The sequence below is a fragment of the Falco naumanni genome, chromosome 1 (assembly GCF_017639655.2).
Source record: "Falco naumanni isolate bFalNau1 chromosome 1, bFalNau1.pat, whole genome shotgun sequence".
NCBI classification, from domain to species: domain Eukaryota; kingdom Metazoa; phylum Chordata; class Aves; order Falconiformes; family Falconidae; genus Falco; species Falco naumanni.
In genome coordinates this window covers 35602042-35611741 of record NC_054054.1, presented here as the reverse complement: position 1 = coordinate 35611741, position 9700 = coordinate 35602042, and positions in this window count along the sequence as shown.

Here is a 9700-nt window from a genome sequence, read left to right as displayed (position 1 = left end):
TGCAACCCATTCTTCTGTGTGTGATTTCTAAACCACTGGATCTGACATGGGAAGTGGAACTTTGCAGCCATGCTCAGTGACTTCAAGAGAAACCAAGACCTTTGCATCCAAAAAGGTATTTTCCCCTTCTCTTCCTTCTGACCCAAAGCCTAGAAACTGATTTTTTTTAGGAAGGAAATTCATAGCTGTCCACTGTAAAGTGGGTTTTTATGCCATTACTTGCCACCATCTGTCACGAGCAATTTGTCAACAGATTGGAATGCTATGGTGGTCTGAAATGAGTAGTTCCTGAAGCACCATAGTATGGCCCATGTAGAGGCTATTAAAAAAGTAATGTGCAGAACCATAGAGCAGACCAGGTTGGAAAGGACCTTGAAAGACCATCTGGTCCAGCCTTTCATGGGAGAGGGAGCCTAGATGAGATTATGATCATCTAGATAAAGTTCTCTGTCCTGAACCAGATGCCTCTAACAAGGCTTTCCTGAAGCTTGGGTGGATTCTTGTCTGTCTCCTTTACCCTTTATTCTCTTCACTGGCACTGGTTCATGTTCTTTCCCCATAGGAATTTGGAAAATTCATCGGGGCTCTGGGCTGATCTCCAGCCAGTGGGTAACAAATTCCTCTTCAAGTTCTTTTCTATTTAGCCATCTGGTGAACGAGTTTCACCAGAATTTAAGTGAAACTAACCTGGTACTAATGTGATTCTAAATATGCGGGGAAACACCGATTCAGTGTCCACTGATTCTACAGCTCTACAGATTCGCTTTGTTAATGACTACCTTCACTGCACCTTCTCATCCTTGACCATCGGACACCCTACCTCAAAGTGTAAAACTGTGAAGTTGTAGGTGTAGAAAGGTCAAATACAAAAAAGAACAGTGTAATTTCATTTCAGCCTGGCACTGACAGAACAAGAAATTAAAAACAATGCTTTACTAGATAAGGAAGAACTGATTGCATATAGAGAGGCCCCAGTCCTCAACTATCAGATGTTCTATCTGACTATAACCCACACCATTTAGAACAGGAAACCCAGAAAAATCTGTTTCCTCCAGATCATGTTGACGTAATGGTATACAAGGTAATTAATATTCTGGATTTCAACCTGGCCCACTGGAATCCTCAAAGGCAAAATGAGACAAGAAAGCAAACAAAACATTTCCTTTCTTTTCCAGAGAAAGATAAATAGGAACAGCTAAGCAAGCTCTGACAAGCTTTAAGGTCTGATATGGAATTGGATTATACTATACCACCTAAAGAGGATGCCAGAGTCATCAAATTGATAGAAGTTGGTTGTTCCACTAAATAAACCTCTGGTTTAGGAGGAAAAAAGTAACAGCTGGTGACTAGAAACTCTTAATCCAGAACTGCAATGCTGTCTTTGGGACTAAAAGTTGATGGTTTAGAAAGCCTGTTTGCTAGATGTTAGAGGAAGCAAAGCAAATAATTTCTCAAAACATTTATTGTTTTTTGTTGTTCTCAAGCCATTTATTTAGGAAACAACTCCTGGAGGTATGAAATCTCTGCAGGAAGGTAATGGAACAGTTCTCTGAGTGATAAGAGAAACATTATTTCAGCATTACATCCAACTTTAGCTTAAAAAGCAAACGAATGTGCTTGCAGTTTATTACCCTTTTTCCTTAATTTGATTAAGGGTGGGGGGGGAGAGAGAGAGAGAGAGAAGCAGACAGAATGTGCTTTCTCTCTCCCCATAGCGGTCACTATCAGTATGCAGCAGGCTAAAGTCGATGCTACTTGTGATGAATTGATTGAGTTTGCACATTTGGTATGTCCACCAAGTTCTGCTGTCAGAGAAGATACAGTATCCTGGTGGATTTAAATTCTGTTCTTTTAATCACAAGTATGATTTGTGGCAAGAGGTTTGCTTTTTACCAAGTTCAAGTTTCCCCCCTTTGGCCACCAACTAAGAGTATGGTGCAGGATGTAGAAAAAAAAAATACTCTGATTTTTGAGTACAGTTTTAAAACTAATTTTGTACAAATTTATCACTGATTTTTTTTGATATGGGAGTAGAATTGTGTATCCAACAACAGATACACAAAACTCTCAAATGCTGCCAAAGAATACAAGTTATACAAGTGGGCATGTCACAGGCTGACTTAGTGACTCAAGTCTTGGCAGCTGCCCTATAAACAAAGCTACTGAATTGGTTTGAATCTGTCTAATCATAGAACTTCTTATGCAGCTCACTTTCAAAGTATGCTTTAAGAATTACTAGAGAGTGTAATTTGGTCAAAATGCTTAAGTTGCTAATGAGTTGAAAAATTAGAGTAGAAATTTATAAATCCAATTGTAATAGTTGTATTTCAGTCTCTGAGTTTTAATCAGACATGAGTACCTGCAAAATCTAAAGCAAAGATTTGCAAATGAAAATGCATTCTCTTGCTGTGTTTGCACTTCTACTTTGGGGCTCTAACTCCTGGGCCAAGCAGCGCTGTCGTAATGGCTGATCACCTACAAAAACTGTTTTTGAATATCAGGCAAATATTGAGGATATTTGCAGGTTGCTTTGCAGATGATTAGAGGCCTGTTCATATGTTCTGAGTGGTTTAAATATACAAAAAACCAACAGCATGCAAGGACAAAAAAAAAAAAAGTAAAGTAATGTATTTAGAAATGAGTAACTATGATTCTGCAGGTCAGATCTTTCCTCAAAGTTCTAATATGAAAGAGGTAGTTGAGTTCCAAGATACAATAATCATGCTGCTTATTAGCTGTTATTTGCCAGTTTATAAAAGTGTAATGTGTTTATACCCCAGAGTTCAATGGCAATGAGTGTTAAGTATTAGTATTTGTTGAGGATACCTTTGCTAGCATAAAATTACCTGCTTAATTGATAGCAAGCCCTGTTAAGCAAATCCCTATAAATACTGAAAATTTAGAATGTTTACTACGCTATAGTGCTAGAGTCTTTATAGGTAGATTTGTGCTAGTCTGCACCTGTGACTGTAAAGTCTCATCTTATGTCAGCTCTTTCTTTCTCTTTTAATTTCTTCCAATGTTGTTTGTTGATTTCCAGAACTGGGGACTTGGTCACCTGTCCATGGAGAGGAGGGAAAGAGTGTGTGTGGCCAATAGGGTTTGACATTGGCATTTCATTTAGAAATTGAACATGAAATCTCAGTTTATGTAGTTTTTCAACTACTGTTAGCAAATCTTTGTGGTTTGTCACATTCTCTGGAGCATCATTTAATGTTAATTAGTGCCCAAATCCATGTAAATCTTCTGCATTTTCTCTAGAATTGTGCAGCTCAGAAGGTGTGACCCAATACGTATGGAGATGAACTTTAGTTTTCTGGTATAGGCTAAAAATGGCTTTTAACTGAATGTTTATCTGAATATCTAGAAATTAAGGAAAGCTGGAAGCAAAGAGCTAACTACAACCCAGACAGCTAATGAAGACCGCTTTTCTCCAGAAGGTGGAGAGCAATGTTGTGCAGGAGGCGCTGGAGTGAGGCAGAAAATTCCAACTCATTTCTTTGAGGGATTCTTGCATAGTTCTTGCCTTCTCTGACTACAAGCGCCGTCCAAAATGCTTAGTCCTTACAAGAGGATTTGGCAAATAAGGAAAGCTCTGTGCCTTCAGGAGCTGTATGCAGTTAATGCTTCACTGCTATATGCTAACTCATGACTTTTTGTCTATAGCACAGAACTAGACTGATTCAGTTGACTTGTACGCTGGTTTCAGTCTCACTGAAATTGGTGGGGTCTAAGCATTTCCCTGAAGCTGAGTGTGCATTTTCAAATACTGCCTTATATACAGATGTTTCTACAGAATGACTAATATTTCAGTGCTGACGTTCCATTTAATTTGAGAACAAAAATATTTTGTTGTAAATGCAGCACCAAGGTCTACAGAATTTAAATTCTACCAAATCTACAGAAATTAAACATGTTTAGTTTATTTAAATGATTATGATTGCTTTTCAAGTTATCAGTAATTGTAAATACCATTAACAAAGTGTAATAGGTTTTTAGTCCCTGCGTCTGTTAAACAGACCCCACAGATCTTTGTTGGCAACCTGTAATATCTTAATTTATGCTTATAAAAATAATCATATTTTTGTGGTCAAATGTTCTAGGAAACTCTCCTTGGAAATGAAGTTTGGATGCCATTCCAGCATGTAGAGTAATTACTGAACCATTTTTCTTCCTTAAGCTGTATAAATATTTTTTTTCCAGCAGTATGGTTTAATGAAAAATTGAGGGAAAATTAGTGGCCAAAAGCAACCTTACTATTCATAACAATATGTATACAGACTCTTTGTTGCTGATACAAGCGAGTCCTGTTCTTTCAGCCACGGTTTGCACCATGTACGTGTCATAGACAAATATCTATACTGGAAGAAATAGCTACTTATCTTCAGTCCAGCTTGTACTTTATGGAAACATTTTATTCTGTTTGGGTTTTTTTGAATGGTTGACATTATTAGACATAATGAGGAATGACAAACAATAAGGAGGCTACTCAGATGATATATTTGATGATTTTTCAAAGAACACAGTCCCAGAGATGGACCTCCTGATCACATTTTTGGTTTTGGCCACACTGTAACATCTTTTTTTTTTTTTAAGCAGAACTCACTGTTGCGTTCTGTAGACAGTTATGCTCAATAAATGCAATGTATGTTCTCTTGTGCCTTTTTTGACTTGTCATTATTCTTTGGATGGATAGCTTTCGAAGGCGAGTTGTTCTTTTGGGAGTTCGGGTTTTTCTTCTTCTGTTTTTCTGTTCTGCAAGGAAAAAGTAATAATGCTAGCAGCTCAAACAGCAGGAGGAAGACCTGTATGGAAAAAAGTAAATTTGTTCTGCCACAACAGTGGATTCAGTGATCTTAGAGCTCTTTTTTTCCAACCTAAATGATTCTATGATTCTAAAGACTCTCACAAAATATTTGGGAAGTGTCCAATGCATAGAATCACAAGCATTTCAGTGACTGGGAAAGTTATCTATCTATGATAATATATAAAAATAATATATAAGAAATTATAACAGATAAGGCCATAGATTTGCCTCAGCAAGTAGACACTTAGAATACATACTGAGTCAAAGATTATACATCAGCTAATGTGTGAATGTTTAAAGAGTAAATCTAATTTTTATGTACTTGGGAACAGAGAAGAAAAATTAAATTGCAAATTAGACTTAGATGAGGTAAAACCCGATCAAGGAAATGTAGTTTATACAGATTTAAGCATATTCCATGAACTTCAGAGAACAGATTTGGCAGATGAGTGTCTTTGAAAAATAATGCTTTACAACTTTTATAAAAGTTACTAGTTGCAGGTACATGCATAGGTAGTATGTGTTGCTTTAGAACAAAAAATAATTTCCATTCTATGTGTTTTCTGTGAGTGTGTAGATATATATAAATACATATATGTGTGGAAAAAAAGTCACATATAGAGTATGTAAAAATGAATGTGTAGTAGTCCCTGTATGAAGTCAATATTTAGTGTTCTTCCTCTAGGAGAATATGAGTATTAGATGAAGGGCTGGTGTAGCACGAGGCATGTGTGAATGCCTAACTGCATTTTCTCTAGCATTGCATTAATACATACCAGAGAAAGTAACTCTTAAATCAAAACAGCAGCAGCAACGGCTTTGATAAGTGTCAGCTAATTTGTAAGCATTGCTGAGGGCTGTGTATTTAAACAGCCTTATGAATGCAGGGAAGAAAAAAAAGCTTTGTAAAGGAACAGTATATCTGTTTGAAGCGAAGTTGCCAGAAGGATTTTGTACAAGGAAGCTGATTTACTTTTGCAAGAGCTGTTCCAGAATGAGTGGCAGAGATTACAGTATTCTCTGCCTGTCTGTGGGTCTTCGAGAATGGCAGCATTCATGAGTGTATGGGGTTAATTGCTTGTGGTCTTAATTGCAGAAATGCGTCTTCAAGGTCAAACCCTGTACAAGATTCTGAGGTGTTAGTCATTTATGTAAATAGGAATGGCTAGATGAGCTGAAAAACAACCATTTTTCTTAAGCGTTTTACATTCCTGTGTTCCAAAAATATCTTTATTTCGTCTTCTCTTCTGTGGCTTTTGTTTGCAGCTGTGGGAAAGTGCACTTACAGTTGTCTTTGTGCTTTTTTTTTTTTGCTGAAAGCAGGCAGAAGTGTGCTTATTCTCATGTCCTATAGTAAGAAGTTCAAAGCTGTGTAACTGGGAGCCTTATTTCCTATTCTTTAGTTTCTCAAGATGGTGGCTGCTGAGGAAAGCTCACATTACAAAGTGAAAAATGCTGCTGAGATACCTTGGGTCACTTCTGTGGAGTGAAGCGCTATGTGAGCTAATAAACTGGCCTTACAGCATTTCTGAAGCCAGCGAAATGAGTGATGTCTTAAGTGAGTGTGTTCTCAGTGACTGCTGAAGAGGAGGAACAGTTGTGTTTTGGTGTAGCTGGAGCGTAGTTCACTGCTGAAATGCTTGTGTTTAAAGTAATCCAATGGAAAGATGCAGGGAAGGCGGTGGCAAGGTCAGGGTGATTGATCTTTTGCATTCTTCTTGGATGTCACTGCAATAAATCTGTGCTTCATGAGGCTGAATTAAGAGCCTTAAACCATCCAGAAATCCTGGACCAGAGGTCAGAATCTTGTCACCAGATGATCATACTGTCCTGCGTGGCCTCTGTTCTGGCTGACAGCAGGAGGGCTAGGAACCCTCTGATGAAAGTCAATGCTGAAAAAGTGCAATTCTGTAGCAAGAAATTAATTCTGCCTTGGCAGTGGTAATGGTCTCTGTAAGGTTTGCCCAGCAGATGCCAGCAGTGAATTAGCACAGAGCTTGTAGAAAACTAAAAAGAACTGAATGTGTAACTGTTGCGAATGCTTCACTGCTTAAAGAATGATCGCTTGAAATATATATTTATTTTTTTTATTAAGGTTAATTTTTACTGTGAAAATCCTCATTTTATCCTCTGAATCCCTGGGAATAGTGTGTTAGACTGTCTCTGTACAAGTTTAAATCTAGTCCACAGTTCATAATAATGACCTTCCACATAAACAGTGAAGTTACTTATTTTAAAGATGCTTTAGGTTTAGCCTTTTTGCATTTTATGTGTTTTTACCCAACCTGTTCTCTTCCTGTTTACTGTCCCTTCAGACTAAGAGCGTAACTCTTCTTGTTTACTGTCCCTCTCAGTTTGAATTGCAAATTTGACCTGACATTAAGCTGTTCCTTTTTGTACTGGAGGGAAAAGAAAAAAAAAAAAAAAAAAAGGAGTAATCTAAGTCATATGGTATTATCCTTCACTTTCATTGAACCATCTGGACTTCTGGAGCTAGAGCTGAAAACTGTCAACATCCCTTGATGCAAAGCAAATAGACTTAGCTAAAAAGGAAGTTCAAGCTGGAGAATCATCCTGTAGAAAGTTTATGGCAGTTCAGCACTGGAGGAAGGAAATCATTATCTGTCAGAAGAGCCCCATCCTGCTCAAAAGCCATAGAATTAGGTATCTGATGCTGTTCCTTTAAAGATCGGGCTGATATTCAAGATTTCAGTGGAAACCAGATTCTGGTGTTACAAAAGTTTAATCTTGGTTTGCTGTTTGTAAAGCTTATGCTCCAAGCAAGAGGAAGAGGTCTAGTCTCTCATATCAGGACTTTCTTAATTTAAGGAAACTACAAGAAGGATTTGTTACTGCATGGATCATCCCCTTGATAATAAAAATATTACACATGTAATTTTATGGTACATGTAATACAAGTAGATTCCAGGTCCTTCTGAACTATAGAGAATATAATGTCTTACCCCCATAATTATGTTGATGACTGGTTATGTACCTTTTAAAAAAATTACCTTGAATCAAGACATTAAATAATACAAATAAAATAACACTGTCGTGTCACAAAGCAGTTGAAATGCCTTATGATTTGGGCTTTCATTTAGAATTGTAAGCACTGAAAAAATGGAGCTCACTAGTAATATTTATTCTTTACCCTTAAAAGATTCTTATTTGAAACTGTAAGGACCCACTGAAAAGTAAACTCTTGTCACATGGGATTAAACGTTCACTGCAAATAATGATTATTATATGAGTCTAGATTATTACTTCTCATTTTATGTTCTTAGTAATTAGTGTATCTCATTTAAAATATTTATTTTTCCTTTTGGCTGAGCTTCCCTACAAAACTGGAACACTCTTCTTAAAAACGATCATCTCCTAGGCAAAATAAATTAAATCTTGGAATTGTGTCAAGACTTTTAACTGAAGATGAAGTTTCAAAACAATCTTTGTGCAAAAATGAAACTCACTTTCTTCCTTTAACTCATCTTTCTACTTACTGCTTCTCTGGGTGTTTCTGTCTGTAAATCAAACATGCTCTTTTTCTTGCTTTCTGGAAGACTTCCAAAGGTTAGGGGGAAGTCTTACAGGAAACCCTTCCAAAACATATTTAGGACTTGTTCTTCCTGTACCGATAAAACCCTCAGATGTGTTTTAATACAGACTAACTGAAACTGGAAAACTGTAATGTTTGGTTTGGGGCATTTTTTTTAATTAAAAGGTAGAAAATTGATTTTTCTATTTTTCATATTAGAATTTGCGTCAAGGGTTTTTACTTCGTTGTTACTTCCTTGTTTCTTTCAGTGAGTTCCAGATGTGCTAATAATTTAAGATTTATCTTAGTATAAACATTTGCTCAAATGAGCATCTATTGCATTCTGAGGCTTCCTTATCAAATTATCAGATGGAAGTGAATAGCAGTATCTGCCTTTCATGAAGTTTTCTGTATGGCTTTGATTTGAAAACATCTCTTCTAGAAGAGTTACAAGAAGAATCCAGAAGAGACCTATACATAGAAGAAAGATATGGCTTTAAATCTTTCCCAGTTATAAGCTTAGATTTTCCAGGTGTCCTAGAGTTTAATTACATATCTAATTTAGTCTTGTGTGACTATTGATACACCACATACATGGATTCCATTTTTAGAGTACTGCCAATTCACAGAATTAAATTTTGTACCTGTGCAATACCACAAGTTAATTGTGCAATGTCTGAAGTGATTTGCTTTAATTAACTTTAAATTTCTTTCTGTTTCTCTTCCTCCAGGAGGCATATATTGGACCTCTGGCCTCTTATTACTAACATTCTTACATATTCTTTTGTTGATACCTTGGAAAACACAACCCTCACTATTTAACAGATATTTCTTTTGGGGCAACAAGGAGTAGAGATGAAAAAAAGCGGTCAAGGAAACAATATATCATCAATATACATATTGGCATTTACAATATTCCTATCGTTAGTTGAAGTATGTTATTAGAAGAAGCTTCTGTGTCACTATCTAACAGCATGGTGTTAGCATAGACTATCATTAAACCTTCCCTTGTTTATAAACTACATTGAAATACTGCTGCTTAACAAGGAGAGAAGCAGAGGTGGATGATTATCAGTGTTAAGACCTAACTAAAGAAGTATGCTGACTTTAAGTTTGCATCACATTTTTTGTATTACTCTGTCGTGTGTTAGGAAATGCTCTGATTGTAATGAGACCAAAGTAGAAATTAATGCAATCAAATCAGATAGTAACTGTTAAACCAGAGGCATACACAGATGGTTTCAGGGATGCTAATGGTGTGGATAGCATCATGTGTGCATTAAAAATAGGCTTTAAAAATACTGTTAACATAGTGAAAAGTGGAGGTGGTGGGAGAATGATGAGTAATTCAAGGTACATGT